Source organism: Procambarus clarkii, chromosome 82, assembly GCF_040958095.1.
Source record: "Procambarus clarkii isolate CNS0578487 chromosome 82, FALCON_Pclarkii_2.0, whole genome shotgun sequence".
In the NCBI taxonomy this organism is placed as follows: domain Eukaryota; kingdom Metazoa; phylum Arthropoda; class Malacostraca; order Decapoda; family Cambaridae; genus Procambarus; species Procambarus clarkii.
The window spans coordinates 19666824-19682987 of record NC_091231.1 but is presented as its reverse complement, the minus strand read 5'-3'; the positions used below and the strand labels follow the sequence as shown (position 1 = coordinate 19682987).

General features: G+C 43.7%; 2 long non-coding RNA genes across 2 annotated transcripts in view; one reads left to right on the top strand and one right to left on the bottom strand.

Moving 5' to 3' along the window:
- Positions 1-8511: 8511 nt before the first annotated feature.
- LOC138358202 (uncharacterized) lies at positions 8512-9675 on the bottom strand. The gene is made up of 3 exons (XR_011225228.1): positions 9227-9675; positions 8974-9100; positions 8512-8590 (listed from the first exon to the last, which is right to left on the bottom strand). It is a non-coding gene; the product is annotated as an uncharacterized lncRNA (long non-coding RNA).
- Positions 9676-12785: 3110 nt separating this feature from the next.
- Positions 12786-16164, top strand: part of LOC138358201 (uncharacterized) — a 5551-nt gene continuing 2172 nt past the window's right edge. Inside the window, exons 1-2 of the long non-coding RNA XR_011225227.1 lie at positions 12786-13497; positions 15099-15176. This is a non-coding gene — a long non-coding RNA (uncharacterized lncRNA). The remainder of the gene's footprint in view (positions 13498-15098; positions 15177-16164) is intronic.

The following is a 16164-nucleotide window of genomic DNA, read 5'->3' as shown; positions in this document are numbered from 1 at the left end:
AGTGGAAGGTCCAGCTGTAGTAAGAGGAGCCTGCAACTGGAGATAATGAAGATGCAACTGGAAGCCCAGCTGCGACGAGAGGAGAGAGCAGCGCAAATGCAGCGAGAGGAACGTGTGGCTGAGCTGCAGCGAGAGGAACGTGCGGCTGAGCTGCAGCGAGAGGAACGTGCGGCTGAGCTGCAGCGAGAGGAACGTGCGGCTGAGCTGCAGCGAGAGGAACGTGCGGCTGAGCTGCAGCGAGAGGAGCGAGAAGCTCGGCTGCAGCAGGAAGAAGGAGAGAGACAACTGCGACTGGAGGAGATAAGGGCAAAGAAAGAAGTCGAATTGCGTCGCGTTGAACGTGGTCTGCCCTCACTACCTGCACGGCGGGATGACCTCAAGGTAAGGGAACGTGACTTACCTACGTTCGAACCACAAGAAGCTGAGGCGTTCTTCGAACACTTTGAACGGATAGCGACTCTGAAGGAGTGGCCGGAAGATGATTGGGCTGCTCTGGTCCAGGGCAGATTGACTGGTGAGGCCCGGGAAGCCTATAACATGCTGGACCTAGAGGAGTGTACTAGTTATGACGCGATTAAGAATGCGGTTCTCCACTCATTCCGGCTGACTCCGGAGATGTACCGGAAGCGGTTCAGAGAGTGTACAAGAGCGTCGGGAAAGACTTACGCCGAGACCGCCAGGGATATGGAACGGAAATTCCTACGATGGTTGAAGGCGGAGGAAGCGGAGTCGGTGGATGATATCAAACGACTGATAGTGATGGAGAAGTTCATGTCGGTGCTCCATCCTGAGTTGCGAGTAAGGGTGAGAGAAGCAGGTATTAAGGACCTGAAGGCTGCAGCGGACCGAGCCGACATGCTGGAGGAGGCACTACATATCAGGAGGGAGGGGCCGCCCAGACACTCGCCTTACCCCAGGTCGGGAGGGAACTTTAGGAGTTCAGGAGGAGCGAGGACGGGTGGGGACTCTCCCAAGAGTAGTGTGCCCGATGAAGTAACGTGGTTCAAGAGCTCAAGAGACGCGGGGAGGAAGCCCCAAGCTGTGAACAGTGGACCTAACTCGGGAGCAAGTGCTGCAGTCCCGGACACGACGACAGGGAGTCCAAGGAGGACCCAGGGGACGTCCGCGAGTGGTACCGCCAGAGTGACTAGCGAGTGGCCGCCCAGGGGAGGTGGCCGATGCTACAACTGTGGTGTGAGAGGACACTATGCCCGCGAGTGTGAGGAGCACCAAAGGAATGTAGGATTAATGTTGGAAGAGGAGAGAGTGTTTGTTCACACCCCATATTATAGTGGACCCAACGTGAATGGTTGGGAAATGAAGTTGGGTGAACATCCCTTCGTTTTCGGGGCCAACGTGAAGTTTGGAAAGTCAGACCCAGTGGAGGTTGCCGTGCTTCGAGATACGGGTGCTGACATAAGTATGGTGACCAGGAGTATTCTCCCCAAGGAATTTAATGACTCACCTGTGGGAGTGGTGAGGATACGCAGTGTGGGGAAGGAATACAGGTTGCCACTTCACGAAGTACAGCTGATTGCCGACTGCGGAGTTGAGAAAGCTATAGTAGCTGTAGCCCCTAAGTTACCCCTAGAGCATGTACAGATGGTGCTGGGTAATGACCTCGGAGGAGGTAAGATACAACCCGATTGGGCCAGGAGTGCTTATGTTGCAAGCAGCGGTACAACCCTGCCGGGTGAGGTATCGGTCGTTCCAGATGATAGAGAGGAAGTCGACTTCGCCAGGGGAGACGTCGCCAGAGACGACGACAACGAGGGCGAGAGTGCAGAGAGGTCGTCGGAGGTAGTGGAAAACCCCGACGAAGCCCTCCGACTAAGCCTGATGATGCGTGTGGAGGAGTGGCGAGGAGCAGCTGTACAAACGCCTGGGGCGGTGAAGAGGCTGCAGACCGCACTCCCTCCATACAGAAACGTGAATAAAGTAAGCTCAGTGGATGAGCGAACGGCAGTGAGGGGCAGAGTGGAGGAGCCACGACGCAAGGCACCCTATGCCGGCCAGATGAATAGTGGGAGGTGCAAGATGAACCACCGTGGTGAGGTGAGCCTTAGGGAGGTGGAAGAGCCCAACCACGAACCGAAGAAGACGTCTGCAGGTAAGAAAATCTCATGGAGGAGTGAAGAAGTTCGTCGGGAGCGAAGGAGCGAATGGTATAGGAAAGGCAATACGAAGAAAGCAGGGAATAGGTACACCCAGGATAGGCGCCAGCCTAACCAGAGGGGCATTGGGCCATCGCAAAAGCCTAGTGTGGAAGAGAGGAAGCTGCTGGATGGAGTACAGGTTACAAGTGCCACTGTGAGGAGACAACGCACCTATGGGAGAAGAGGAACCGAGAAGAGAGAAGATTGGCGAAGAGGAGATCATGAGAGGAAATATGGAGTACCTGTAGGGCGCAGTGGAAATGCAAGACTATCTCGGAGTGCACGACGCGGTGGAGATGCTGCATGCACTGAATCGTACAGTGGTAACGAGCCGTGGGGGTACACTCGTAGCCACGGCGAGAGGATTTCTTGTAGGTGTTCAGGGAACACCCATCACACCCGTTCCTATGCGAGGTGGAGATACAGTGAGGCAAGTGACTGGCAAAGTGGTATGAGCCACGTCACCAACTGGAGGAGTGACACTTCAGGAACGGAGGGAGCAAGAGTATAGGTTGCCCTCTTGAGTGCCGCTCTTCCGATATGACTCTTATTTTAAGGGGAGGGGTATGTTACGGTGCCCTCTCCTATTTCTTTCGTTTGCCGGCTTAAAGAGTCATATCAGCTCTCCCTACTGATTCTCTGAGGTTCAGGGAGTCTAATGATATATGTGGCGACCAGACCGGCTGCCAGTTAATGGAAGGAGGTTACATTATAAGTTGTAAATAAGGAGAAATTGGCGCCCTGATATAAAATGAAACAGTATCCCCTACGGCAGATATGACCTTTTGGAAGGGACACAAGCCGATCGCGGATTGGCCGACGTAGGTCGCGGGCGACCAATCAGGGCCCGCCATGACGTCACCGAGTGCCCCGGGCGGCGCCAACGTCAGAGTGGTTCTGACCGTGGAAGCGACAGGATGCGCCTCGGTCTGCTCTCAAGGATTGGAGGCTCTGCAAGCCTTGTTCAGTGGATTGAGCTGGCCATCGCAGCCCATCGCAGTTATTGGAGACCCTGCGCTTCTGGGAAGCAAAAGAGGAACCAAGTTCAGTGAGCAGAGGATTGCCAAACTTGGAAAATAGTCGGCGACGATGCTGGGCGGCGCCGCCGGCTGGACGTTGAGGTCTGGAAGGTGGGCGGGCAGGCCTAGCTGTGACTGGGGTCACATCCACTGAGAATCTTGGAAGGACGACACCGTGCCTAGGACAAGGAGCAACGCCCTGTGGGAAAGGCGAGTGTGGGGAAAAATAGTGATTAGCTCAGCGCCCATCGATGAACCAGGATTGGGGCAGCTGAATCTCAGGGATTGGAACGGCGACGACGCGAAGGCTTCACGACACCTGAGGACCTGTGGAACGTCCTGGATCGTCGAGGATCGACCCAAGGAAGCGTGGGAACCTCACACCATCGAGGGACAGGCGTCGTGAGCCAGGAGTGTAAGGTAGATCATTTTTCCCTCCCATTACCCCTTGTATGAGTAGGCTAGTTAGGCCACAATATTTACTTGTGTATGTGGCAGCAAGACTTTGTTACTTTAATAGTAGAGTAGGCTGCAAAGCAGCTTGTGTCCAGGACTGTCAGAGAGGACAGTGTGTATGGATGGCAGGACAGTGAAGAAGAGGTGCCGACGTGGTGAAGAGGCCCTCCTGTGAGAGTGTGAGACTCCTGTCTTCCTGCCCAGTTGAAGGAGTGTTGGAGGTCGTGGAAGAAGAGGCTGACGATCTCCAGACTCATTATCCATATTCCATATTCATGTATTACTTGTGATTGTGTGTGTGTGTTCATGTAATTTGCATCAGTAAATCCACACATTTTATTACTGTGTTTGAGTGTGCCTCCATTTATGATATTTCTCTATGAGCATACATTTCTGGCTACAAACAATATATAATACACCCACTGAACTGCATTGCTGGGGGTGCAGATATAATAACCCAGCTGGCGACCTTGCTAAGAGGAAGATAGAGAAGAGAGGCGGGAAAGGAGTTCCTGCAAACTTTTTTTTGTCTGGCAGGCAAGGCTCAGGGAGGTTATGGTTATAGGTAAGCCTGAGTCTTCCTTCACTCCCCCACGGGTCTAGGCCGGAACTGTTAACAGCAGTTTCCCCGTGTTTGACTGAAGGGCTTCCAGGGTGAATCAGTGGCACCCCTTTGTGGTGGAAGCAAAGACCTGCGGAGGTGGGCATTGTTGGTCCTCTCTTGTGTGACCAAGGAGACTCCGGTGAATCCAGGGAGTCGGAGGGGCTGAGTATTTGGGCCTTTGAGCCCCTAGCAGCCGAGTGTTAGCAGAGCCCCGGACCGCCCACCCCCACGTGACAGTACACACACATAGACACACATAGGCGAAGATGAACCAGCAATGCTTGATTTGATATTTACCCTAAATGAGTGGGATATAAGGGAAGTCAAGATGGAAGCACCCTTGGGAATGAGTGATCACGCTGTATTGAACTTTGAGTACCTGGTAGAGCTAGGAATTATCTCCCCCCAAAAAAGAACTAGGGAACAAAAGGCTGGCATACAGAAAGGGAAATTATGAGATGAGAAACTTCCTAAGGGAAATACCTTGGGACACAGACCTCAGAGATAAGTCTGTACAAGATATGATTGACTATGTCACCCAAAAGTGTCAGGAGGCAGTAAGCAGATACATCCCGGCCCAAAAGGAAAAATCCGAGAAGCAAAAGAAGAATCCATGGTATAATAGGGCATGTATGGAACCGAAGAAACTGAACAAAAGAGCGTGGAGGAACTTCCGGAATAACGGAACACCAGAAAGCAGAGAGCGATACCAGAGAACCAGGAATGAGTATGTCAGGGTGAGAAGAGAAGCAGAGAAAAGTTATGAAAATGATATAGCAAACAAAGCCAAGACCGAACCAAAGCTACTCCACAGTCACATGAGAAGAAAAACAATAGTGAATGAACAGGTAGTGAAACTTAGATCAGGCGAGGACAGGTATACAGAGAATGACAAAGAGGTGTGTGAAGAACTCAACAAGAGGTTCCAGGAGGTCTTCACAACAGAACAAGGTGAGGTCACTATGCTAGGAGAACGGGAAATAAACCAGGCGGCCTTGGAAGGGTTCGAAATTACGAGGGAGGAGGTCAAGAGACACCTGCTGGATTTGGATGTTAGACAGGCTATTGGTGCAGACGGGATCTCGCCATGGGTACTGAAAGAGTGTGCAGAGGCACTTTGCTTGCCATTCTCCTTAGTAGGTCACTGGAGATGGGAGACCTACCAAAAATATGGAAGACGGCGAATGTGGTCCCAATATACAAAAAGGGCGACAGGCAAGAGGCACTGAACTACAGGCCAGTGTCCTTGACTTATATACCATGCAAGTTGATGGAGAAGATTGTCAGAAAAAAACTGGTATCACATCTGGAGAGAAGGGACTTCGTGACAAATCGCCAACATGGGTTCAGGGAGGGTAAATCTTGCCTGACTGGCTTAATAGAATTCTATGACCAGGTGACAAAGATTAAGCAAGAATGAGAGGGCTGGGCGGACTGCAGTTTCTTGGATTGTCGGAAACCCTTTGACACACTACCGCATAAGACGCTGGTACATAAGCTGGAGAGACAGGCAGGTGTAGCTGGTAAGGTGCTCCAGTGGATAAGGGAGTACCTAAGCAATAGGAAGCAGAGAGTTACGGTGAGGGGTGAGAGCTCTAATTAGCGTGGTCACCAGTGGAGTCCCACAGGGCTCTGTACTTTGTCCTTTCTTATTTCTGATATATGTATATGATCTCCCGGAGGGTATAGATTCATTTATCTCAATGTTTGCGGACGATGCCAAAATTATGAGAAGGATTAAGACAGAAGAGGACTGTTTGAGGTTTCAAGAACATCTAGACAAGCTGAAGGAATGGTCGAACATATAGTTGTTAGAGTTTAACCCAACCAAATGTAATGTAATGAAGATAGGAGTAGGGAGCAGGAGGCCTGATACAAGGTATCATCTCGGAGAGGAAATTCTTCAGGAGTCAGAGAAAGAAAAAGATTTGGGGGTTGATATCACGCCAGACCTGTCTCCTGCAGCCCATATCAAGAGGATAACATTAGCGGCATATGCCAGGCTGGCCAACATACGAACGGCATTCAGAAACTTGTGTAAAGAATCATTCAGAAATTTGTATACCACATATGTCAGGCCAATCCTGGAGTATGCAGTCCCAGCATGGAGTCCATATCTAGTCAAGGATAAGACAAAACTGGAAAAGATTCAAAGGTTTGCCACCTGACTAGTACCCGAGCTGAGCGGTATGAGCTACGAGGAGAGACTTTGGGAATTAAACCTCACTTCGCTGGAAGACAGAAGAGTTAGGAGGACGTGATCACCACATTTAAGATTCTGAAGGGAATTGATAGGGTAGATAAAGACAGGCTATTTTCACACAAGGGGCACACGCACTAGGGGACACAGGTGGAAACTGAGTGCCCAAATGAGCCACAGAGATATTAGAAAGAACTTTTTTAGTGTCATAGTGGTTGACAAATGGAATGCATTAGGAAATGATGTGGTGGAGGCTGACTCCATACACAGTTTCAAGTGTAGATATGATAGAGCCCAATAGGCTCGTCAGACTAGAAATAAAAATGAATTTTGGAGAACTGATTTTTCAGTTACCATCAACAGTCAAAAGAAATATAAGAAATATTGAAAAAATTTGTGCTAGAATTATTAATCTTACTTTTTCGGTCATATTTAATAATATATGTCTACAGGAAAGACTGCTACCAAAATATACTAATATATATATATATATATATATATATATATATATATATATATATATATATATATATATATATATATATATATATATATATATATATATATATATATATATATATATTTATATATATATATATATATATATATATATATATATATATATATATATATATATATATATATATATATATATATATATATATATATATATATATAACTGATGGTTCGAGTCACATCTGGGGTGTGAGTTTTCAGTTGTATATAGTTCTGGGGACCATTCAGGCTTGTTTGCATTTGTGTTCCTCACGTGTGCCCCAAAGAATGAGGTGATTTGATAAAATGCTATGCCCAAGATTACCATCTGTGTGCCGGCGGGGAAGTGCTCCAAATAGCTTCGGCTATGACTTCCTTATGTCCGGTCGTGATGCCCAGCAAACACAGAACGTTTGTGAACGTTTTTAAATGGTGCCACAAAGGTAATACTCTAACATTTTACATAAATACGTATTTCTGATGTTCTTAAAACCACTAGATATAACTAAAAACATGTATTCTTGAGACACAGTTTTTTAAGATTTTTGTAAAAATTTAAAAATAGTAGTGAATGCTATGGAATTATAATGTTTTCATTCTTTATATATAAAAATAAACAATTTTCAGTCAACATTTCGTTTTTTTTTGTTTACTTTATGTAAACCTATCCAATTTACGTTCTTATAACATAAATATAACATTTATATGTCGTCAATATGACGTTATTTCCACGACATCGTTACGTTATTATAATGTTATATTAACGTATAATTCCGGTATAAAAAAGCTGAAATATATTGAGCTTTATATTTTAAACCTTGTAAAATTGTCGTAAAACTTGGAATAAGACACTAAGCATGCTTTATTTATGAAAATATAGAAACACATCAACAAAAACATAAACCACATGTCACCTAGCTATAATTCTTTGTCTTTCTAGAGAATGTAATTTACGCTTTGACAATCTTTCTTCATATGACAGGTTTCTATTTTGGGGTATTAACTTTGTTATCCTCCGCTGGACGCATTCTAGTAAATTTATAACCATGATGTGGATATACTGTGACCAAAAGTGAAGTGCATATATATCTAAATGGAGCCTACCCAGAGCAAGATATATCTGAAGAACAATGAACCGATATCTTAATTATTACTAATGTTTCAATACATAAATCCCAGTGTTCTGTTTGCCTTATTACGAACATTTATTCATTGATTTTTGTTTGTTTTAAATTCTTACTAATCATAACTCCCAGATCCCTTTCATAATTCGACTTCATAATCTCAGCACCATGCATGCATCTAGCTTATATCTTGTAACTCGATCTATCGTCATTACCTATCCTTTAAACCTTACATTTGTCAGTATTAAACGGCATCCACCAATCTTTTGACCATATTTCAGTACCCAATTTAGATCGTTCGATCGATCAATTTAGACCTCCTTGTATCATGTATCATCATACATGATGATAAAATGATACACACTACTGGGTATGCTGATGACATAATGATACACACTACTTGTTATGCTAACATGCAGAACACTCTTAAGGGGGCATATCAAGGTGAAATTAAAAATTGTTCAATTTGCTTATAAATTTATTTATGAAATGGTTATAGAAAGGGCTGCAACTGGTCCAAGTTTCACCATCACACCCTAAACAGAAAAGGAGAAAAAAAATACACAACGTATTATGCAACGAATTTTCAACATTTTCAAATAATTTTAGGGACCACATTTGTTAACTAAAATCATTTCTATAACACTCAGATATTAAAATTAGCACATAATAAAGGATTGTAGTGATCAGTTTTATCAATAAAGTGTTTAGTGCAATAATATAATTTTTCAAAGTTACCCTTCGAAAAATATGCAATATATGATGTTTATAAATTTTTATAAAATCAACAAATGGACTTTGGACTAAAATGTCTACTAGATTTTGTAGAAGCACAAACTCTACATATAAGGTGTAATTTGCATGTAAATTGATTAATAAATGAAAGCTATGAAATACTTTGAAGTTGTAAATTACTTACCTGAGTAAAATAAGATCAAAGTTCGGCCACCTGTTGCTGAGCTTGACTTCGACAGATTTTGTTCATAATTGGCAGCCTTGCAGATAGGCATCCATTGAGCAAGGTGTGCAAGTTCCATGCACATCCCCTGATAACAAACGAAAAAAAAATAAAAAAAAAAATAAAAAAATAAAAAATGATACATATATATATCCTGCACATACATATTACAATTATTACAAAATACCAAATTATAACACTAAAAGATACTAACCTATTGAAATTGGTCCGAATTGTGGGTCCTCAAGGTGGCACTGCAACACCAGCCACAGCAGTAGATGGCACTGCAACACCAGCCACACCAGTAGATGGCACTGCCACACCAGTAGATGTAGATGGCACTGCCACATCAGTAGATGTAGATGGCACTGCCACACCAGTAGATGTAGATGGCACTGTCGTGGCCAGTCCATACACATCGAGGGGCTGAGGAGTGTGTGTGAGGAGGGTCGAGGCGTGTGGCGGCGGCGTCAGGCCTCTCACAGCTGAGGCGGGGAGGCCGCCTACATCCTCACTTGATATAACTCTCCCTTGTGCTACAGCGGCTCTTTTTCCTGCCAAAGACGGCGACCGCGTGCCAAATTGGCTTCCTTTGTCTTCCGAGTCCTCCGTTTATAGGTCATTGTGCACTAGACGCTAACAGGCGAGATTTCAGGAGCCAAAATGGAGTGCGCGTCAACACCTCCACTCTCAACAGGACACACCATGTGACTGTAGCTGGGTACCTCACTCACCTTCACTAGGAGACGGTTGCCAATTAGTGTATATTTGTTGTCATATATACATAGTTATTTCCGACGTTATTACGAAAAAATTGACGTTTAGAACGTACGACGCAATACTCTTGGCGCGCCACAGCCGCGGGGCACCGGATTCTGCACAATTACGCATGGAAATGTACCATAAATACTTTAATTTATATCATAACATTATCGTGTTTGCGCCAAAGTGTTGCCAGAACGTTGTAGTATTTTTATAAATTTTTCAAAAATATTCGATTTTTCCGAATTTTTGCGTTTGATATGCCCCTTAACTCTGTATTAGTCTCATGTCAGGACTTAGGTTTAGTCATATCTCAGCAGAGGAAACAAAGATACTAAACGGGTGTCCACCCAGGCAGGGAGGAGCTGTTCACAAGATGCAACTGTATGATGGCTCCCAGCTTGACTATGTTAACAGATTCAAATACCTTAAAACTTGCCTTGTATTGTCCTTTTGTATTCAAACTCTGTCGTCAGTATAAAGAGAGGCTCCTAAGCCCTCTTGGAGATGTTGCAGGTTATCACTCAGGCTATGGTGCCAATGTTACAATTGTCAAAATGATGTATCTTGCATACATCAGATCTTTAGTGGATTATGCTGCACCTCTGCTTGCCTTGATGACTGAAAGAAAGCTTAAAGGGCTTGAAAACTTGCAGAACGAAGCCTTAAAGATAATCTTTGGATGCCCCTCGTACCACAAAGATACTTAACATGAGGAAGGAACTTAATATTCCGAGCGTTGTTTATCGTGTTACTGAAATTAACTGTCAAATTGGTATAAAAATGCTAAGGCTAGCTCATCCTAACTCTTGCACAGAAGCCTTCCAGAATGTCTTTATTGAAGGTCAACATTGTTTCATGTGGCACTGTATCAAAAGCTTTGCTAAAGTCAAGGTACACAACATCACAATCCTTACCACTATCAACTGCCTCAACTATGCTGGAATAAAAAGAGAGCAAATTTGTTAAACATGAACGGCCATGTGTAAAACCATGTGTTGCGACTTAACCCCATTGATTCTAAATCTTTAATTCCTTTGGTATAGCCATGCCCTAATTCAGCTTAATATAGAATCCACAATATAGTGAGCCTCTATCTTTTAATCAGTCTTTTATGTGGCACTGTATCAAAAGCTTATTTTATGAGTGGGGAGTCCGTATAAACAACTGGGCCTCTACCCCCTTCAATCCGAACTATTTTCCTTGCTTCTTGCACTGAAATGTGTACAAGTCTCTAAACTGATACATTAATTGTGACTCTTTATCATCCTTAATTGCTCTCAACTCTTTAAGACATACTGTAACATGCACGTGTCTGAAGCTAGACACAAAGACAACAAAATTATTAATGATAACAAGAGACTTCGAACTAGGTACCTCACAGGAAGGTGTCCTCAGTCCTACCTTATTTAATACCTTAATAAACACGCTGTTAAACTCTGTACCGAGCAAACCCAACGTCCACATCATTATAGCTATGCTGATGATATAATGATACACACCACTGGGTATGCTGATGATATAATGATACACACAACTGGGTATGCTGATGATATAATGATACACACAACTGGGTATGCCGATGATATAATGATACACACCACTGGGTATGCTGATGATATAATGATACACACAACTGGGTATGCCGATGATATAATGATACACACCACTGTGTATGCTGATGATATAATGATACACATAACTGGGTATGCCTATGATATAATGATACACACAACTGGGTATGCTGATGATATAATGATACACACAACTGGGTATGATGATGATATAGATACACACCACTGGGTATGCAGATGATATAATGATACACACCACTGGGTATGCTAACATGCAGAACACTCTTAACTCTGTATTAGACTCATGTCAGGACCTAGGTTTAATTATCTCAGCAGAGAAAACAAAGATACTAAATCGGCGCCCACCCAGGCAGGGAGGAGCTGTTCGCAAGATGCAATTGTCTGATGGCTCCCAGCTTGACTATGTAAACAGATTCAAATACCTTGGCCTTGAGGTGTCACTGTATAGTCCTGTTGTATTCAGACTCTGTCGTCAGTATAAAGAGAGGCTCCGAGCTCTCAAGGCTGTTGCAGGTTATCACTCAGGCTATGGTGCCAATGTCAGAATTGTCAAAATGATGTACCTTGCATACATCAGATCTTTAGTGGATTATGCTGCACCTCTGCTTGTTTTGATGCCTGAAAGAAAGCTTGGAGGGCTTGAAAAATTGCAGAGCGAAGCCTTGAGGATAATCCTTGGTTGCCCTCGTACAACAAAAGATACTTAATATGAGAAAGGAACTTAATATTCCGAGCGTTGTTGATCGTGTTACTGAAATTAACTGTCAAATTAGTATTAAAATGCTTAGGCTAACTCATCCTAGTCCTTGCACAGAAGCCCTCCAGAATTTCTTTATTGAAGATCAGCATTGTTCCAAATGGATAACAAAAACTGGAACTCAACTCAGAATGTATCAGGTTCATGATTTGTACCAAGAGAAACAACAACGGCACTTTCCTGCACCGTGGGAGGCTACACCCTTTCCAGTTTTAATCCCTCCCTTTCCACCCAAGAAGCAAATTAGAAATCAGCCCAAACTTCGTCTTGAGGCAAAGCTAAACGCCTTAAGCCATATTGATGCTCTGTCCACAGAGCATTCTCTCTCTCAAATCATATACACTGATGGTTCCCTACACCGCACCACGGGTGCAACTGGAAGTGCAGTTGTTCTGACAATGGGCGATGGCCTATACTTTGAGTGGGGAGTCCGTATAAACAATTGGGCCTCTACCTTTCAGACTGAACTATTTGCTTGCTCCTTGCACTGAAATGTGTACAAGTCTCAAAACTTGATACATTAATTGTAAGTGACTCCTTATCATCCTTAAATGCTCTCAACTCTTTAAGACATAACTGTAACATGCTCGTGTCCGAAGCTAGGCACAAATACAACAAAATTATTAAGGATGGTAACAGAGTCCATTTCATGTGGTCTCCATCTCATGTTGGCCTCCAAATGCATGATAGAGCTGATAAGTTAGCCAAAGAATCTGCCTTTAAAGGAGACGTATGAGTGTAGCCTTGGATTGTCAATGAGCAATCTGAGAGCAGCAGTACACCGAGAACTTCAACAAGATCTTGTAGATCTGAGGCAAAGTGAAATTGACACCAGTAATTCCATCTATCATCATACTATCATGCAAGAGGAGCCACACATCTATGGATCATCCAATAAAATCAGCAGACTTCTAGATGTTACTACTGTTCGGCTTAAACTGTGTTTCAACTCTCTCTGGGATTTCTAATTATCTGCTGATGTAGACCTAACCAAATGTAAACTGGGTCAACAAGCACACCGTCTGTCACTATGTGATGGAGTGCCAAAAGACTTCAATTGAATTGAATTGAATTCAGAGACAATTTTATAATAAATGTTCCAGAGATGTTTAAATATTTCATTCAAAACGATCTGCTACCAGAAATCTTAGCCAAATATCCCCTATTTGCTAACTAAGATAAGTAAATGATAAGTAAATTGTCTCGCCAATTATATATACGAGGGAATGATTAAGGGTCGAGGGACGAAATGCGCATTGCTGCCCTCATCTGTGACGTCACAGCATCATTCGCGCTAGTATCAACAGAGCGGCCATTTTGTCGTCAGTGCAGTCAGCGGACAGAGGACAAACGCTTCATGCAAATATTATCGTAAGTAAACACTTATATTTTATTATATTATTAGATTCTAGTGCTGGCTACAGTGCTGTGTATGTGTAGGCGAGGCCGGGCAGTGCTGGTGTATGTGGAGGCGAGGGGCAGTGCTAGTTTATGTGGAGGCGAGGGGCAGTGCTGGTGTATGTGGAGGCGAGGCCTGGCAGTGCTAGTGTATGTGGAGGCGAGGGGCAGTGCTAGTGTATGTGGAGGCGAGGGGCAGTGCTGGTGTATTTGGAGGCGAGGCCTGGCAGTGCTAGTGTATGTGGAGGCGAGGGGCAGTGCTAGTGTATGTGGAGGCGAGGGGCAGTGCTGGTGTATGTGGAGGCGAGGCCTGGCAGTGCTAGTGTATGTGGAGGCGAGGGGCAGTGCTGGTGTATGTGGAGGCGAGGCCTGGCAGTGCTAGTGTATGTGGAGGCGAGGGGCAGTGCTAGTGTATGTGGAGGCGAGGCCTGGCAGTGCTAGTGTATGTGGAGGCGAGGGGCAGTGCTAGTGTATGTGGAGGCGAGGGGCAGTGCTAGTGTATGTGGAGGCGAGGCCTGGCAGTGCTAGTGTATGTGGAGGCGAGGGGCAGTGCTAGTGTATGTGGAGGCGAGGGGCAGTGCTGGTGTATGTGGAGGCGAGGCCTGGCAGTGCTAGTGTATGTGGAGGCGAGGGGCAGTGCTGGTGTATGTGGAGGCGAGGCCTGGCAGTGCTAGTGTATGTGGAGGCGAGGCCTGGCAGTGCTAGTGTATGGAACTGAGGACTCAGGCCCCAGGGCCTGGGCACAGGGGCCTGAGCACTGCTGAGGGTTAGCCAACATGAGAAGGTTGTGTTGATTGCCTGAAATTATTTAAATTGTTTAATGTATTGAATGGCATTTTTCAAGTCACATTTTTTAAATTACTGAACTAGGTTCTAAATTTTTTAAATTTTGCCACGAGGGGGCGAGTTTATTGGGCAGCGCCACTAATCTTGTGAGTGGACACACCGCCATAGCAGCATGTACAACACTCTACATAGGAAAAAAACCCGCTGGGTTCTAGGCTAGGTTAGGCTCATCTGTAATAATTGAATTAAGCCTAGCAAAGCCTAGAACCTAGTTCAGTAATTTAAAAAATGTTGTAACTTGAAAAATGCCATTCAATACATTAAACAATTTAAATATTTTCAGGCAATCAACACAACCCTCTCATGTTGGGTAACCCTCTCTCATGTTGATCAATAATTTAATTATTTTTTTATGGAGTAATCTTTGCTATATTGATAGTGCTTGTTGTGTGTCTGCAGGTGCATTCAGTGTGTGTACGATACCTGATGTTAAAAAATTATTTCTTTCTTGTTCATGCTCTCATTTAGACGTTTGGCCTCGACGAGGTTCAGTCTTGTGACTGGTCTGTGGCACGTTTTTGTTGAAATGTAGTCTTTTCGAGAATACATTTCAAATGTAGTGTGTGTGGAGACGTGTATGTTAGGTATTACCTAACATACACGGTCTAATATATCTATCTGTGTGAAATAGATTAAATCCATTTATTTGATATTCAGCCAATAGTTCTGTATTTTCTACATTCATCCATGTTTTGGTAAGTGCAATAATATGTATTGTTTCATTGCAGATTAGAGATTCTAGATAGTTCTAGATTTCCGAAGTACTGAAACGCGCGCAATACAGGCTTGGTGGATCTAGGTGCAAGGTAAAGTTATTTACATTTACTTGTTTTTTATTTATATGCATATATATATATGCCTAAGTTTTGAAAGTGAACAAATTGTTTACAATGGTTTATAATTTTATCAGTGTCAGACACAATTACATCTTACAATTACATCTGCTCATTACAAAATACTCTTTAAAAAATTACTTCTTAACAATAAGAGCATATAAATATATCCATAATCATCTGTATCAAACCTTATTACAGGTAAAACCAGTAGGCAGTCTACTGTATTTTATCAAACCCTTATTAGAATAATAGATCTTGTAATAATTTTGCAAAAATAGTGGCATTTACTATTTTTAAAAGATTATTAAAAAATTTACCGATATGGTGCATTCGGAAGACAAACCAAATTTTTCACTTTTGACAATTGAGCACCTGCTACATCCTTGTAGCAGGTGCTACAGGTGCTACATCCATCCATTGGTTTCAACCCTTTTACCCTGTTGCAGCTCGGTCGATTAAGGCAGTGTCTGGGATGCTCCCGGACGCAGGTTTGAATCCTCGTCACGGCCCTTGTGGATTTGTTCATTTGATGCATCACGTTATTGTGATCTGTGTGTGTAATTCTTCACCTGCTACAGCAACAGGAATGTGTGTGTGTGTGTGTGTCTGTATATTTGTGTTGAATATGACCGAAAGTGTAAGATTAATGATTCTAACACAAATCGTCTGAATATTTGTTTTTCTTCACTGTCGAGAGTAGTTAAAAAAAATTTACTCAAGTTTATTTTCACACTTTATTTATAGTCTTTCAGTCCCTCTCCTTACTGCTGCTGCTGTTTCTCGCATCTTTGCATTGCTTGTATGTTAGGGGGTTTGGCCTCTTGCTCTATATTGATTACATTTGTGTGTGTTTGGGTCTCTGGCCCTCTCGCAATTTCTGTTGAACAAACCCCTTTTCCTAGTTCTGCATCTCTCCTTTGGTATAAATTTTGTTGTGCTTTTATCATATATTTCACAA